Genomic DNA, 19,340 nt, shown 5'->3' on the forward strand with positions numbered 1-19,340 from the left:
TTGTCAAATACTTTTCTAAAACCTTTGCAAACCATATCTACAGTATTCTCTTGATCCAGCAGTTTAGTAATCCTTTGAAAAACAAGAAAATAAAGTTAATCTGGAATGACCTTTTCTTAATAAAGTTTTGCTGGCTGGAAGCCTTTCCAAACCCCTCTTAATTCTAGTGACTTCCCTCTATTATTTCCTGTTCTATATATTTGTTTGCATTTTATCTCTCCCATTAGATTGTGAGCTCCTTGAGAGCAGGGACTGGTTTTTGCCTTTTTTTTAATTCCCAGCACTTAGAATTTACTGATTGATTGAAAATAGCTAGAATGTCCTTATCTTTTGACTCAGAGAGCCTACTGGTTCCAAATATAACCCAAAGATGACACTGATAAAAAGAAAGCTTCCATATATATCAAAATAAAGTGCTGTGTGGATAGCAGCATTTTTTGTGGTAGTAAAGAACAGGAAATCATGTAGAAGCCCATTGATTGGAGAATGGCTAAACAAATTATGGTATATGAATGCAATTACTCTGCCAAAAAAATGACAAATATGAGTACAGAAAAGCATATTAAGAGTGAAGCAAACAGAAGCAAGAAAACACTCTTTATATATATATATATATATATATATATATATAAAATGTGTGTATGTATATATGTGTCTTTACTTATAAATACACATATACGTATATAAATAAAAGAGGGCAGCTAGGTGGCACAGTGAATAGAGCACTTGGCTTGGAATCGGGAAGACTCATGTCCATGAGTTCAAATCCAGCCTCCAACACTTACTAGCTATGTGACCCTGGGCAAGTCATTTAACCCTGTTTGCCTCAGTTCATCATTTGTAAAATGAGCTAGAGAAGGAAATGGCAAATCACTCTAATCTTTTTGCCAAAAAAATTTTAAAAACTCAAAATTGTGTTGTTCAAAATTCTAAATGTGGGTTCTAATCTGTCCTCCCCCCCAGTTTTGGGAGGGAAATGGCAAAAATCACTGATAAATTTACCAAGAGTTTAGGCTCTTTACGGGTTTATTAAAAGATGTAAGATAATAAAGAGAGAAAGACTGAGAATAGATTTCTTATAGCATGGAAATCCTAGTCTTCCTAAACTCCCCTGTGAAGTCCTGCCACCACACCGATCTCTCCAGCCCAAGAGGAAGAAGTTCCCTGCCAGGGTTCACTTCCTCCTTCATGTCCTCCTCCCATTTCTTGGAGGTTCTTCAAGCTGATTGGCTAGTGTCATTCAAATTCACTGGTTCACTGTACCCGAAGGTGGTCTCCATGTAAAGTTCAAAATTTTTCGGCTTCTGAGAACAATACCTTCTTAAGTACCAGCCAGATGTGCTTACAAGCTAGTCAGCAGTCAGTCACTCTCACTTAATTCAATCAGTTTAGATGAATCTCCGCGTGGGCCCCTAAGTATCTGCTAAATCCCCTCATCTACCACATTCCATTATCTTGACACAAAATAGAGTTGCAAAGAGTGGGACATGACTAAAATGACTGAACAACAAGAAATATGAATAAAATATATATTTATAATATATATACAAATATAGAATAACAACAATAAGGTAAAGGGAAACACTATAAAATAAACAAAAATAAATGTTACCAAATTATACAGAATAACCTTAGCCCCCAAACAAGATAGGTAAGAAATAGACATTATATATATTGTCAGATTTTTCTGATGTGATCTGTTGTGCTGATTGTTCTCTATTCTTTGTCTTTAAATTGGGTTTTTTTTGTTATAAGGTTTGGTTCTCTGAAAGGGAAGATGGAAAGGACAAAGAAGGAAATGTAAGTAATGTAAAAACGACAGATATTAGTAAAAATCTTTTTTTTTAAGAGAAAATAGGGGCTTTGCTTTCATGAGGAAAATGGGGATCAATGGAAAAGCTTTCCAACTTCCCAAAAGACCCAAAACAATCTCCTCTTCAACTCTGGTTCCAACTCTTTGTACTGCCTATAGAAGAATTATTATAACATACTGTAGGTATAAGTATTATTGTAATACACGGTACCTACAATTGTGAGACTCTAGAGGAACCTTCTTCATTCACTTGGTCTTTCCTATGTGAGTGGGCGAGCTAAACTCCTTTTGAGTATTTACAGATCTCTTCCAGGAAGCTTCGCAGCATTCTGAGGCTTGCTGCAGTCAGCCCAATGTCATCCACAAACAGGAGTATCTGGAGGACCTCACTATCCTCAGGGAATTCTTCTTTGACCTAGATTCTCCCAGATCTCCATCAGTCACAAATGCCTTTGGAGAACATACTTCTTGTTCTATGCCGTCTGATATTATTTATCAAAGGATCACTGGACAGTGCTATTTCTGTTTTATCTTCCCAGGAATATTGAATGCTATATTGACGGGAGACACCCAACAGTAAAAAAGCCTTTAAGGCAGTGTTTTGTTCTAGTGAACCAAATACTTTTTTCATAATTAAACAAGAAGCACCATGAGATTTTATATCCCTGCCTCTTTCAGTTAGTTTTTAAATGGTAAAGATGCGGTCCATTATTAAAGGCCTATCCATTCCATCATTTTCTAATATACACAATCTGTCCATGGATAATGACTCTCAAAGATTTTGCACTGGTGGATTGTTCTTGCATTTTCTATAGGCTACATGGGACTAAGGGTAGTCATTAGAAATAATAGCAGGAAAACTACCATATTTGTTGCTCAGAATGAACATAAACAACACTTGGCACTCAAAAGTCAATCTCTGTATCTAGTTTAAAATCCATATTCTGAGATTTAAACAATAATTCTATCTCACAATTAAGTGTGGGAGAAATAAGCAATTGAAACATTTTCGAAATAATCTTTGATCTGAAAATTACTCTTTAATCCAAAATAATTAAAATAGGAAATATGAAAATCCCCAGAAGAGGAAAAAAGAGAAACTAACACTACCTAAAACATTAGAGGCTAGGAAGAAAAAAATAGCAACCCCACTGTTTTTAATGGTATTACATATGTATATCTACATAGCACTTTTTAAATGACAAGAGTAAGCACTACAAAAGGAACTAAAGGGGATGCTGCAGCTCATCTCTAAACTAAGACAAGAAGCACTGAAGTGTAAACTTCCACTGCAGCAGTTTCAGATTATGAAAACAGACTTTGCTAGCACTTCAGAAAGCTGGGTCTGGTCCACTGGCAGACAGCCACAAAATCTTTCCTTCATTTAAATTCTGTTCTAATTCCGCCCTCAATTGTTCCATTGCCTTAGGGAGCTTTCACTCCACAATAAGAGAACCATTGCCAATCCAAGGCTGTCTCTGTAAATAATTTACTGCATTAGTTAGGAGATGCTTTCTACAGGAGATGTTATGGAATCTATAGTAATGTCACTTTAATTCTTGAATTCAACTATGAGAACAAAAACTCCGCAATGTTAACTGAAGGTGACTACATGAAAATAAGCAAATGAGAACGAAAGGAAACCACAGTATGGGTCAGTACTTTCTTGTCATGGGAAGGGATTAAGAGAAGACTATAGGCAACCAGCTGAATAGTACAAATAGACAGATAGCTTTATCTCCAGGTAGAAAAATCATACGTGGCTTAAATTAACATAAATGAGACAAGGCAGAAGTTTCTCAAATACCTACATTTTAATTAACCATTAACTTTAATAGCTCACATCTATATAGGATCAGTTTTTTTCCCTTACCTGAAAATTATTTCCAACTACTCACTAATTTTTGGTCTACAACATGAACTAGGAGTTAGGAGATAGGTATTCTTTTTCTAGAACATAAATAACAGCCTTTGAAATAAACAGATTTTGGAGGGAGAAAGAGAATTCTGTAATGATTCAATTGTAATTTCCTGTAACAAAGAAAATTATTTTCTGATATTTAGTAAACTATATCCAGGTTGTCTTTTGAAAAGCCAACTACAATACATTATGTGCCAACTCTAATACAAAAAAATCCATCCAAACAGCTGACAACCAAATTATAACATAATGGAAAGAACTAGTATTTCGAAGCTCAGGTATGGCTGAGTTGAACACAGCATAACAAGGAATGAAATTACAGTATCATCATAAGAAGGTATTAATAATATCTTAGCCCAACTCCCCTCCCTAAAAAAAGGAAAGAAAACAATATTGCAGAAGCTGTGTCCTAAGCTATTTTACAGGAAATTATGGATTTTCTTACAGCACTAGCCACATAAAAATCATCATTATGAGAAAATTATGTGAAATTTTATAATTTACTAGTACTAGGGAAGGAACAATAGACATTTTCTAATTCTAATTCAGTGTTTTTACCTCAGTTAAATTTTGCTCAACCACTTTTTTATCATTTCCCTGTTCAAATACCCTTAATAGCTGCACATTACCTAGACAATATTTTTGGAGCAAATTTTAAAGCTGACTAAATATAAGATAAATTTTGGATTTCTACACCTAAATATAGCATTAAAATTTAATATTTTCTCATACATCTTGTATTCTTTCTTTAAAAGGCACAGGGGGCAGCTAGGTGGCGCAGTGGATAAAACACCGGCCCTGGATTCAGGAGTACCTGAGTTCAAATCCGGCCTCAGACACTTGACACTTACTAGCTGTGTGACCCTGGGCAAGTCACTTAACCCCCATTGCCCTGCAAAAAAAAAAAAAAATTAAAATTAAAGGCACAGCAAAAAGCCAGGCAGGAAAGAGATTGAATTTAAGCCCTTTGCATACTGGGGCTGTTTTTGTCATTCCCAACACCTATCACAGTTCTTTGTACATAGTAAATGCTTAATAAATAAATGTTTAAGCTGAGTTGTTCACAGAACAGTTTGGGAGGTAGCGGGGAAGAGAGGAAGAAGCACCATATATAATTGTGATTCCTTCAAAGTAATTTTAACCATTCTAGTACAAAAAAATCTTCATGTAGCCTGAGGAACTCATGCCTCCTTTGCGGACTTTGGTACTTAAATATGTATGGAGAGGGCAAGGAAATTAGTACAGTGTCTTGCACAAACAAGATGACCCTGGCCTCTCATTAAGTTTTTAACACTCTTATATACCCGTCAGCATACATTTAAAAAGAACTGATTTATTCTAACTTGGCAAAAGAAGCTCTCCAAAGATTATAATATCTAGCATTCTCTATTCAACTTCTCTTTACTTCCCTCCAAAAAGATACAAGACACTTGCTAAAATTAATAAAGAAATGAAAACCCAAGTAATGAAAAATAGATTCTTAAAATGATAGTTTTTATAAATTGGCAAGTGACTAGATGTTCTTATTGTTTCCATAATACCTAATATACAACTTGTAGTGGTTTTATTTCCTTAGGGAAAAGGATTGGTTTTTTGTTTTGTTTTGTTTTGTTTTTTAGTGAGGCAATTGGGGTTAAGTGACTTGCCCAGGGTCACACAGTGTTAAGTGTCTGAGGCCGGATTTGAACTCAGGTACTCCTGACTCCAGGGTCGGTGCTCTATCCACTGCGCCACCTAACTGCCCCCAAAAGGATTGGTTTTTAATACTCTTCTGATATTTCCTTAGTTGATGTGTAGATTTAAGAAAGATCATTAAAATTCTGTGCTTGACAGAAATATAAGGTATTCCCATTACCTTGCTGCTCCATCTGCAAATCCTTAATCCAGAAACTCAATGCTTGAGTTTCTGGATTAAGCTAATGCCTTGGATCTAACACATATACACAGGTAGGGCACACATGATATTTTCACCATCTGCTGCTACAAATGTTAATAGGTTTTTTCTTAATTTCACAATGCTTTTTCCCTAGCTCCTTTTTAATTTATTTCCCTCTTCTCCTTTCTCTCCATCTTAATCTAAATCCTCCGCTTTTCCAGATTTCATTTTCTCTGTGGAAAATAGAGGTGGTACCTAGAGATGACACTAAGAGCTACCAGCACCTTAGGATAAAAAAGCGAAAGGAACACAAGCACTTTGGTTCTTAACTAATTCTATCAGGACATTCTTACAGAAAAGTCTCCAGTTTTTACTAGTACTTGTTACTACCTCTTCATTATCTACACAATCCTCAGAGGCCATCATTCTATCTTTGAGAGGCAAAACCAAAATTTAATGCCAGCAGCACATAATTCAAGCAGTGTAGTATAATAGATGGTGTTCTACTTGAGTCAGGAGGTCTAGGTTCAAATTATGCCTCAGCCACTATCCATGTGATCATGGACAAATTACTTAACCTCACAAAGTTTAAATTTCTTCATCTGTAAAATGGGATAATACCTTCTCTGCCTGCCTTTACAAATTTCAAAGCAACATAAATGCGAATTATTGTGTACTATATTGTCTTACATTATCTTTAATCATATTTATAATCTTTCCTTTATGTTTTTCAAAGGTCACTCATGTATCCCTCTCAGACCAAACAAACCTAACAAAAGATAAAAAAAGAAGGCAAGGACTTGAATAAAACTTTTTAAAAGTCAGATATGATAATTCTCTGACAATTACTGAATGAGAAGAAAAAAGAGTATACACAGTTCTTTTTTTTTTCTGTGTGATAATGAACGTTCTTATTTGAAAGTTTTGAGTTCCAAATTCCATCCCTCCTTCCTTCTCTCCCCTCCCCCCTCCCTGAAGTGGTAAGCCGACATAGGTTAAACATGTACAGTTATGTACAACATTACCATATTAATCATTTTGTACAAGAAAACTCAAATAAAAGAAAAAAATGAAAGAAAGTGAATGAAAAATAGTTTGCTTCAGCCTGTGTTCAAACAATAACAATTCTTCCTTTGGAGGTGGATAATATGCTTCATCATTAGTCCTTTGGGATCGTCTTGGATCATCATATTGCTGAAAATAGTTAAGTCATTCATAGTTCTTTATCAAACAATATTGCTGTCATTGTGCACAATGTTCTCCCAGTTCTGCTCATTTCACTATACATTAGTTCATACAAGTCTTTCCAGGCCTTTCTGAAATCACCCTGCTTAGTATACATATTTCTAAGCTGTGATAGCTTTGATATCTTCACCAAAATTAGTCAAGTGCTAGAGTATAAAGAAATGCAAAAAACCAGAAATAGTAAACTCATCCTTTACTGACCACAGCAATAAAGAGCCCATAAAGAAAGGAAACAAAACCATGGGGAAAAGATTTGGGAGTCTGCCTCCCAAGACGTATACATGAAATTATATGAATACAAATACAAAATATACATCATAGAAATAAATACCTAAATATGAGAACAGGGTTTTTTTGCTCATGGCTGGGCCCTGGCAAATATCACCAAAATCATAATACCACCTTCACTTACTTATTTAGTGCCATACTAGTTAGTTCACAAAGCCAGGAAAAAATAAAATTTGCCTGGAGAAACAAACATTAAAGAATCTTTAGGGAAATGATAATAAACATGGCAAGGATGGGGGCCTAGCAGTTGCATATCTCAAATTATACTATAAAGCTATCACCATTATTAGAACCTGATTTTAAAAATAGAAAAATTGGAAAAGTGGTGCAAAACAAGATTTTTGAAACAAGATTCAGAAGCAATTAAAATAATAGCATAATGTAGATTAATCCCAAATCCCACCACTACTGGGTCAAGGACTCATTATTTGACCAAAATCAATAAGAAAACAGAAAACAGTTGGGAAGCAATTGGATTTACTCCAACAGCTCACACACATACCACTATAAACTGCAAGTGTATACCTGACTTCAATATAAAAGGTCACAACACAAACAAGTTAAAGGAGCAAGGCAGTAGATACTTTTCACAACTATGAACTGGGAAAGAGTTTTTTACCAGGCAAGAGATAGTTAGGATCTCAGAAGATAATGTGGACAGTCTTAATTATATAGCAGTGAGAAATTTTTGCACAAAATCATAAATGCAGGGGCAGCTAGGTAGCACAGTGGATAAAGCACTGACTCTGGATTCAGGAGGACTTGAGTTCAAATCTGGCCTCAGACACTTGACACTAGCTGTGTGACCCTGGGCAAGTCACCTAACCTTCACTGCCCCACCAAGAAAAATCATCAATGCAGTTAAAATGAGAAAGGAAATGGTTAATTAGGGGGAGGGAATAAACTTTGTGGCAAGTTTCTTTGATAAAGTTCTGATATCCAAGCTATAATATAAGAATTTAAGAATATAAGAACAATAGTCATTCCCAAATTATTAAATGATAAAAGGACACTAACAGTCAACTCTGAGAAAAAATCCAATCAACAAAACATTGAAAAAATGCTCCAAATAACTGTTAAATAGAAAAATGCAACATAAATATCTCTGAGGTCCTATCTCATACCCATAATATCGGCAAAAATAACTTCCCCCAATGGGAAAATAGCCATCATTGAAGGAGCTACAGGAAGACGGGTATACTGGTACAGTGTAGATGGAGCATGAAGTGATCCAACTATCCTCGAAAGCAATTTGGAACTATGCCCTAAAAGTAAATATACCCTTTGACTAAAGCAATACCACTACAATAAAGCCTATACCCCCAAATCAAAGAAAAAGGGTAAAGAGTCACAAGTATAAAAATATCTATGGTAGCTCTTTTTGATGCAGCAAAAAACTAACAACTAAGGGGTTGCCCATCAATTAGGAAATGGATTAACAAATTATGGCATATTAATGTAAGGGAATATTGTTGTGCTATTAACAAATAATGAAAGGGATGGATTCAGAGAAACCTGAGAAGGCTTTCATGAACTGATACAGAGTAAATTGAACAGAACCAAGAGAAGAATTTATAAAATGACTATAACACTATAGGAAAAATGACTTTGGAAGACTTGAACACTCTGATCAACCACAATGCCAAAGGACCAATGATAAAGCATAGATTCCAGCATCGTGACAGAAAGGTGATGGATTAGAGGTGAAGAATGAGTCTTAGATAGTATAAAATGGCCAACATGTGGATTTATTTTGCTTTACTATGCTAACTTGTTACAAGGGAAGGTAGTTATAGCAATGTCAAAAAAAAAAAAAAAAGGAAGCAAGAAAAGTGCCAGTGAAACATTTAAAGGAAATGCAAAAAGTAAATGAAAAAGATTCAAAGGGAAGCAAAGAAAAGTAAAATGTTTTTGGAGTTAATGTATTAAATTCTAAGTATATGCTTTTGAAAAATTATACCAATGAGATCTGCAGTTCAATATACCATCCTCTTTCTATTATTTGTATTCATTTGTGTTGATGCTTGTCAAGTTCAAAAGAAAAAAAAAGAAAATTAAATGTAAAAATTTAGATATTCCTGGCATTAAATTAAGCTAACAATTAAAAAACAAACAAGAAAAAATTTAACACTAGGAACATTATTAAGTAGCTGTCACAATTCACTGCTTCCTTATTTTCAAGGTAAGCACTAAAGAGATGACTCACAGGAATATATCATCACCTTAACTAGATGTAATTTCTTAAACAAGTTTCTATAATTAGTGACCTATATAAGTAAAACTGGGCCAAACAGAGCTGATGATTCAGATCCACTTCAATTAGAGGGAATGTAACAGTGTCTCTTTTTCTCAAAATGTTTTCAGATATTCAATGGCAGAAATTCTAATATGATTTAAGGGAATGGAAGTAGTATCTGCAAAACACTAGGTATTCGGTGAAACCCTCACTGACCGATCACATTAAGCATTTATTAAGCTCCTAAATCTCAGACATTTTAGGTTCTGGGAATGTAGTTCTAAGCAAATACAAAACTGAGCCAATCCCAACCCTCAAACGTTAACATACTCCTGGCAGGAATACAATAGGTTCAAAGATAGAATACATACAAAATAAATACAGTTATTGAGAGAGGGGAAGGCATTAACAACTGGGGGAATCAGGATAGTCCTCAAGAGGTGGCACTTGAACTGAGGGGTTTTAAGAGGCAAAAAGCATTCTAGACTCGGGAAACAATGGGTAGAAATACACAAAGGTAGGAGATGGAATGTCATTTAGTGGTAACAGCAAATAGGCCCATTTGGCTGGAGAAGTAGACTAAAAATGGAGAAACGATATATAATTAGTCTGGAAAAATAGGATAGAGTCATACAGGAAAGGTCTTTAAATATCTAACAGGAAGTTTGTATTTGATGCAAAGGGCAAGTGAGAACCTCTAAAGTTTCTTGAATGCATAGTGAGTGACATGATCAGACCTATGATTTAAGAATATCACTTTGGAAGCTATGCAAACTAATATTAGACATGGGAAAGACTGGATGCAGGAAAACCAATTAGGAGTAACTAGAATACTACTACTAAGACATCCTGGTGGAGCAGTGGATAGGGTGCCAGGCCTGGAGTCAAGAAGTCTCATCCTCCTGAGTTCAAATTTGACTTCAAACACTACCTAGCTGTGTGACTCTGGGCAAGTCATTTAACCTGTTTGCCTCAGTTTCCTCATCTGTAAAATGAGCTGAAGAAGGAAATGGCAAGCCACTCCAGTATCCTTGCCAAGAAAACCCCAAGTGGGGTCAGGAAGAGTTGGAAAAGACTAAAAAATGCCTGAACAACAACAAAAGGACTACTACTGCAACAGTAGTTGCAGGCAAGAAATTAAGAGGACGGGTCCAAGATAGTTCTAAAGGACTCGATGGAAAATGCTCTCCAAATCCAGAAAAAAAAAGAACTGTGGAATCTAGATGCAGATTGAACCATACTATTTCTATTGTTGTTGTTTTTCTTTTTTGAGGTTTTTCCTTTTTGCTCTGATTCTTCTTTCATAGCATGACTAATGCAGAAATGTGTTTAATGTGATTGTACATATATAACCTATATCAGATTATTTGCTGTCTTGGGGAGGGGGGAAGGAGGGATAAAAATTTGAAACTAGAAATCTTATAAAAACAAATGTTGAAAACTATCTCTACACGTAACTGGAAAATAATAAAGTACTTTTATGAAAAAAAAATGAAGAGGGCCTAAATTAGAGTGGTTGTGTAGAGACAAAAAAATGGATGCAAGAGATGCTACAGAGACAGAATCAACTGATAGTATATGAGGGTTGGATGAGACAAACCCTTCTCACCCATACTGATCTCTGAATCATCATCTATTATCCTATATTTACTAATACCTTACAACAGAATGTGTACTATTCCCCAAACAACACTCAAAGCTAATCCTTAAGGATGCCAATTGTTTCTGACATACCTTTGAATCAACTACAGCATCCAATTCAATACCTTATATGTAGCAAATGCTCACTGTGTTAAATGACTGATATAAAGAATAAAATTGTCTATAAAACCTGGAACATATAACAAATAAGGTAATCATAGGCATGGGATCTGTGATTTCAATGATATAGGGAGTTCCAAGATGAGGAAACTTCGTTTCCCAATGTAGGTCAACATCTTCTCTGCAACTTTAGTATTAGAACTGCCTAGAACACTCAGAGATGAAATGGCTTTCTCAGGATCACAAAGAATGTATCAAAAGTGGGACTTAAACTCAGGCCTTCCTGCCTCTAAAATCAACTCTCTATTTACTTCACCATACCACCTTTCTGCAAGACAATCAAAACCCTAATAAAATATTAAGCTATGGGTATTAATATTTGTATTTTAATACTTAGAATATAACTTTACATCTTATTATTGAGCTTTTTAATTTTTAGAAATATTATCTAATGAGCCTAAGAGTAGGTAATAGATTTTCAAATCTGCTAACCTAAAAAATATTTGTGTTCAAGCATAAGGAAGAAAAAGCAAAACTTTACTCAAAGTATGATATACTGTTACCCATAGTGAGATAAAGTGACTTTCTGTATGTGCAGGTGTTAACAAAAAGTATAGATATATAACAATTTTTTCCTATACTGTAGACATGTAAAAAGGAATAGCAAAAAAAAGCAATGACATGGAAACATAAAAATTTCTTTACCTATAGCTTGGAAGTTTTCATAAGGAAAGTGGTATTTTCAAGACATAACTCAAATAATCAAAGTCCTCAATAATGATGTGTTTGAATTATATTGTAATCCAACAGTAAGTTAAATCATTCCTATGACTCTGAACATTGCTTTGGAAAACTTTAGAATGGTACCATACTATTATATTTCACCCACCATCAACTTTTCACATTTAGGCACAGAAAGACACCTTACCTTTCTACACTTCTTAATCAGAATTTAAATATTAATTATCTTTAATAGTTCCAATCCATCATCTTCTACTATAATGGATGTGGTGTGCTGAAATGTTTAGATGATATTGTATCAAGCCCCTAAAACACTGCAGAACCTATCCAAGTCCATAATAATTTAAGAGTTTGATACATGTTAACAGAGGATAAACTCATCACCTGAAGAAAGCTTCTCATGTGAACTTAGATTAGCAATTGGATGGAAAATTAGTTCTAGAAAATATAAGGTGGGGCAGGCTAGGTGGCACAGTGGACAAAGCACCAGTCCTGGATCCAGGAGGACCTGAGTTCAATTCTGGCCTCAGACACTTGACACTTACTAGTTGTGTGACCCTGGGCAAGTCAGTTAACTCTCATTGCCCTGTGCCCCCCTGCCCCAAAATAAGGACTAACTGATGGATAGGTAATATATTTCACTGGTATTCTTTTTTTTTTTTCCCCTTAGTGAGGCAATTGGAGTTGTGACTTGCCCAGGGTCACCCAGCTAGTAAGTGTTAAGTGTCTGAGACCAGATTTGAACTCAGGTCCTCCTGACTCCAGGGCCGGTGCTCTATCCACTGCATCACCTAGCTGCCCCTCACTGGTATTCTTATGACATTACAGGCCCCAGCACTCTGGGTAGACCTCCAACAATGAAACTGGAAAAAGATCAATTTTGATCTATATCTTTGAAAGGGTTAGCCACATCAATAAGATCACAGATACACTTAAGTACCAAGGTGTAATTTTTAAAAATTTATTTAGAATTTTATTTTTACCTAATTACATGTAAAAACAATTTTAACATCCATTTTTAAAACTTTGTGTTCCAAATTCTCCTCCTTTCTCCCTCCCCACTCCCCCCCTTAAGAAGGCAAGCAATTCAATATAAGTTATACATGTGTAGTCATGCAAAACATGTCCATATTAGGTTGTGAAAAGCAACAGACAAAACAACTAAAGAAAAATAAAGTATAAAAAAAGAGCATGCTTCGATCTGTATTCAGACACCATCAGTTCTTTCTCTGGAGATGGATAGCATTTTTCATCATAAAGCCTTCAGAATTGTCTTGGCTCATTGTATTGCTGAGAATATCCCAGTCATTAACAGCTGATCATCTTACAATATTGCTATTACTTTGTACGAAGTACATTTCACTCACAGTGTAATTATTAAGACAATGACACAATTTAACCAATTGTGGAAATTCTGCATTATCTATTAATATAAATAAGCAAATAAAAATTAATACAAATAAATACTAAGGTCCATAGATGAAACAGCTCATTTTTTAAAGACATAAATTAATAAAACAAAAAAATTGAGAATTTAAGCAACCTGATCTCAAAAAAAAGAAATTGAAGAAACCATAAATAAGTACTCAAAGGAGAAATGGATTTACAAGTGAATTCTATCTAATAATTAGATAAATGTAAATCAAAGCAACTCAGAAGTTCTACTGCACAACCATCAGATGAACAAAGCTGACAAAAAAAGAAAAAATTACATATGTTTGATGAGCTGCAGGAAAACAGGTACATTAGTGCACTGCTGGTAGAACTGTGAATTGGTTCAACCATTCTAGAAAACAATCTGGAGCTAAAATCAAAAAGTCATTAAATTGTATATATCCTTTGAAACAGCAATACTATTATTGTATAATAAAGGTACAATACAAAAGTCAAGGACAATCATAAAGAATTCCTACACACAAAGATTATTTATAGCAGTATTTTGTTACAACCAAGACCTGGAAACAAAATTCATCAATTCATCAATTGTAGAATAGCTAAAAAAAAGTAGTGCACCAATATAATGAAATTTTATTGCATCATATGAAATGAGGAATGACACATAAATATGGAAAATTTTATGTGAAGTGATATAGTGTGAAGTGGAAAGAAACAAGGGAATAATTTATATGATAGCCACAATAATAATGTCAGGGCAAACTTATATGAAAGACTTTCAGAACCAAGATCAAAGCTCTAAGGAACACTGACTTCCAAAAACTGATTGCGAAACAAACCTACCACCTCTTGACAGAGAAAGGATGAATGAGAGAAACAAAATGAGACATGGTGGGGAGAGGGATAGTAATAGGAATGATGATGGAAAGGAAGGAGGGAAGGAAGGGAGGGAGGGAAGGAATAAAGAAAGAGAGAAAGAGAAAGAAAGGGCTGTCCATGAAATATTTTTTTAATGCACAGAACAGAAGGAAGTTCAGAGAAAAAAAAGAAAAGCAGGATAGCATTGGAATGAATGCAACAAACTGGGTAATTCTTTTTGAAAATTTATGCTTTTATATATTCAAAAAGATATAAGAAATCTACCTTTTTTAAAAAAACTTTTTAATGAGTTTTTAAAAACTGCACTATTCTGAGATATTCAGTTTCTGTTCTTTGTATATGTCAGTGTTCATGATTGTCAAGTTCAAAATTAAAAAATGTTTTAAAGAAATAAAATTCATGTAAAAATGAATGATAGCTTTTTTAAAAAAGAAATAATGAAAATGTGATGTGAAAAAATAAGACATGCATTCTTTGGGGGGGGGGCAGGGCAATGAGGGTTAAGTGACTTGCCCAGGGTCACACAGCTAGTAAGTGTCAGGTGTCTGAGGCTGGATTTGAACTCAGGTCCTCCTGAATCCAGGGCCAGTGTTCTATCCACTGCGCCACCTAGCTGCCCCCTACAGGCATTCTTAAAATGGTCAATTTTTAGGTTTGTTTTGCTTGACTAGACACATTTTGGGGGGGGGGGAGGCAATTGGGGTTAAGTGACTTGCCCAGGGTTACACAGCTAATAATTACTAGACATATTTTTTTTAATGTATAAGGTATTTTATTTTTTCTGTTACATGTAAAGATAGTTCTCAACTTTTGTTTATACAAGCTTTACAATTTCAGATTTTTCTCCCTCCCTCCCCTCCCTCCCCCCTCCCCTAGACAGCAGGTAATCTGATATAGGTTATATCTATATATCTCTATACATATAGATATAGATATATACACACACATATATATATACACATAATAACATTAATCCTATTTCTGCATTAATCCTGTTACAAGAGAAAAAATCAGAGCAGTGATGCAAAACCTCAAAATAGAAAAAAAAAACAACAGCACCCAAAACAAAAGAAATAATATGGTTCAATCAGCATCTATACTCCACAGTTCTTTCTTTCTTTTTTTTTCTTGGATTTGGAGATCCTCTTCTTTCATGAGTTCCCTGGAACTCTTCTGTACCATTGCATTGGTGAGAAGAATATAGTCCATCACAGTAGGTCAACACTCAATGTTGATGATACTGTGTACAATGTTCTTTTGGTTCTGCTCATCTCACTCATCATCAGCTCACTAGACATATTTTTTGCAAGAGAAGGTTTCTATTTGGGGAGGCTTGTGAGTAAATAATAGACAAGCAAAAAATAGTAACAACAAAATATTTTTAAACACAAAGAACAACAAATATATATGAAGAAAGGGTTAACAGCAATTCTGTTACTAACTTGTTAGATTATATATATATACACACATATACATATCTATGTGTTTATATATACACATATTGATATGTATATATATGAATGTATATGTGTGTGTGTATATATATATACATATATAAATAAACTAACAGTGGTTCAGTTTCTTATTCCATCTTTCTTGTTCTTTGCATACTGAAATAGATATCTGTTGATTTTTAAGTTCACAATAAATGAACTTGGACTTTTTTATGTTTTGAAAATCTTAAGGGGCAGTTGGTGGCACAGTGGATAGAGCATTGGCCCTGGAGTCAGGAGGACCTGAGTTCAAATCCAGCATCAGACACTTGACACTTACTAGCTGTGTGACCCTGGGCAAGTCACTTAACCCCCAATTGCCTCACTAAAAAAAAAAATCTTAAGATATCTCCAATTTACAGACCTATGTCATGAATGATAGATCTGACATTAAATTCTAGTCAATTCAATTCTCCTGGGGGAGAAAAACACAACATAATCACAAAAAGTAGCTACAAAGTAATTTGAAGTAAACTGAAGAAGGGAAGGAAGTAACCAGTGGAGAGATCAATAAAATGTTCTCATTGAAAGTGGTACTTGTGTTGAGCCTTGAAGGAAACATGGGATTCTAAAGGGGGGTGAGATAAGGAGGGAGAATATTCCAGACATGGAGAACAGCCAGTGGGAAGGTACGGAGAGGGAGAGTTAATGTCAAGGAAGAACTGGTAGACCAAGTTTAGCTGGAGTGAGGAATGTAATCAAGTGATTAATCTGGAATAAAGTTGGAAAAGTAGATGCCAGGAATACAAAAATAAAAATGAAATAATCCCTACCCTCAAAGAGCTTATATTTTACTGGCCCACTAACATAAATGCCTTACAAAACCTTATTTTCTTGTACAAGTTGTACTTGATAGAGTGACGGACTTGAAATCGGGAACACCAGTTTCAAATCCTGCCTCTAGCACTTGCTAGCTATAGTGCTGGGCAAATTGCCAGCCTCAGTTTCCTCATCTCTAAAATAAAATGGTTGGACCTGATGACTTCCTAAGGTCCCCTCTGAATTCACTAAATATATAATTCTATGATATGTCATAGGCCAGGATGAACTAAAAACTATGACATTAATACAATGATTCTTTAAAAACCAATTTATTAGTAATGTGAATGTGAATCAGTAAAACTGTACTAGTTTTCCACAGATCTACTCTAAGTACTGAATGAGAGCGATTTGCTGGGGGAACAGCTGCATGGGTGAGGAAAAGTTGGTGCTGAAGGCAGAAGTATTCTGCAGATCAACCCTCTGTGTGACATTTCATCAAGTTAACATGTTACCTTATCTAAAAGAATAATGTCTGCATGTTCTACGCTTCACAAATTTGCGTGTCATCCTTGTGCAGGGGCCATGCTAATCTTCTCTGTATCGTTCCAATTTTAGGATATGCTCTACCAAAACGAGCACGTGTCTGTATATTCTAGAAAAATTTTCTCCCAAATGAAATTTTCCTTCTATAACTTGACAAAACTTGTCTCTCGCTATAGTTTGCTTCTAATCTGTTTTCTTATCATTACAAAGGCCCGTCTCCTAGTCACTACATATAAAAATTCATTATTCACACTCTTCTGGGTTCTAGAGGATCTAATCATTAACAGCAGATGGAAACAGTGAAAACTATCTACAGCTAATCCTATCATCACCACTGTTTCCATCCAACTAGTGCAGGGGTCAGCAAACTATTGCCAAAAAATGTAAAAAGCCATTCTTAGCTCATGGGGCCACAAAAGCAGGGGCAGGCCTGAGTTTGCCAACCTCCCCACTGGTGTTTAGCCTCTCAGAATCAGACTATCAGTAAAACAGCATTTGAAAAAAAAAAAGTCTGTATCTACCAACATTTAAAAACTACATACAAAATGTAAACCTAGTTGAAGGTATTTGTGGAAAATTCATAAAGTCCAATTACTAAAAACACACTCTAGAAAAATTTCAATTTGGAAATCATCTGAATTGCTAAAATACTATCTATAATTTCAGCTATTTTCTATTATCAATATTAAACTGTGTAGAGTAGGGTTATATCTGCAACCTTTAAAAAATATAGATATACTTACTATTTTGTCCACTGTCAAATTCAAACACAAAATGCTTTCAACTTAAATTTAACTTTTTCAGAAACCTGCTCGATGTTATTTAGTGTTCGTTTTTAATGACAGTATAAAAATTAAGAGTTAAAAAAATACTTAAGTCATATAGAGGTTGGGTTGCTTTTGAAAGAAGAATAGAAAAAAAGTTTAATTACTGAAGAATATAAGCCAGAATGTGGGATTATTACCTATGGCAACATCACAGCTATACTTAGAATTTTCTGGTTTTTTTTTTTAACCTACCTCCCCTTTTTAAGCTGAGAACTTATTCCTGAAAAATTAGATTCTGATAAATAGTAAAACTATAATAGAGGTGTTTCATTTTTTCTCTCCAAGAGCTAGATAAATTTTACCAAAAGATAAACAAAAAAAAGAAATGAAGGACCTGAAGAGAATTTTAGAAAAGTTAGATATGATAAGCATCTGAAAAATACATAATAGGAATTAAAAGAAGTATACGTATTTCTCAGCTGTATATTGCATCTTCACAAAAATTTACCACATTTTAGGGCATAAAAATCTCACGAATAAATACAGAAAAGCCAAAATATTAAACACATTTTATAGATCATACTTCATAGAAATTAAATTCAATAAAGGGCCTTTCAAGCAAAAATTAAAATTCATTGGAGATAAATAGCTTAATCCCAAAGAATGAGTGAGTCAAAGAACAAATTATATGAACAATCAATAATCTAATTAAAGATAATAACAATGAGACAACATAGAAAAATTTTGGAAATGTAGCCAGACCAGTACATGGAGGAAGTTTTTATATATTTAAGTACTTTCATCAATAAAAGACAAAAAGAGCAGATCAATGAATTGGGCATGCACCTGAAAAAAACACACTAAAAAACCAACAGATTAAACCCTCCTCAATTAAACACCAAAATAGAAATCCTGAAAAATCAAGAGATTAACAAAATTGAAAACAAAATTAATGCACTGAATTAATAAACTAGAAGCTGATTTTTAAAACATAATCCAATAAATTAACCACTAGCAAATGTGAAAAAATAATTACCAATGTCAAAAAAGGTGAATTTACAACCACTAAAGAAAAAAGAAAATAAACTATCTGAAACTATTTTGCTCAATCACATCCTAATACTGATAGTCTAAATGAAATGGATAAATAATTACAAAAATATAAAATATCAATATTAACAGTATGGGAAATAAGAGAACTTAAATAACCCTATCTTAGAAAAAGACATTGAACAAGCCAAAGGAAAAAAAAATCAACAGAACTAGATAAAATTTATGAGTTCTATCAAATGTTTCAAGACCAATTAATCCCAATGCTACATAAACTGTCTGAAAAAAATTAAAGAAGGGATCTTATGAAATTCCTTCCATAATACAAATATGGTCTTGATACATATCAAGAAGAGTCAAAACACAAAGTATAGACCAAAATTTTTAAATATAATATTTGCAAAGAGACTATATAAATGTATCACAAAGATATACTATAACCAGGTTATATGAGTAATACAGATTGTTCCAATATTAGGAAAGCTATAAACATAACTGTCCATGTTAATAACAAAAACAATAAAAACCATACAATTATTTAAGTAGATGCAGAAAAAAGCTTTTGAGAAG

General features: G+C 34.2%; 1 protein-coding gene and 1 non-coding gene across 4 annotated transcripts in view; both read right to left on the minus strand.

The window, feature by feature from the left end:
- BMPR2 (bone morphogenetic protein receptor type 2) overlaps positions 1–19,340 on the minus strand; it is a 195,945-nt gene that overhangs the window by 149,800 nt on the left and 26,805 nt on the right. The gene's annotated exons all lie outside the window — the stretch shown is intronic.
- On the minus strand, positions 16,943–17,047 carry LOC122752129. The gene has a single exon (XR_006355927.1). It is a non-coding gene; the product is annotated as a U6 spliceosomal RNA (small nuclear RNA).

This window comes from Dromiciops gliroides, chromosome 3 (genome assembly GCF_019393635.1).
Source record: "Dromiciops gliroides isolate mDroGli1 chromosome 3, mDroGli1.pri, whole genome shotgun sequence".
NCBI lineage: Eukaryota > Metazoa > Chordata > Mammalia > Microbiotheria > Microbiotheriidae > Dromiciops > Dromiciops gliroides.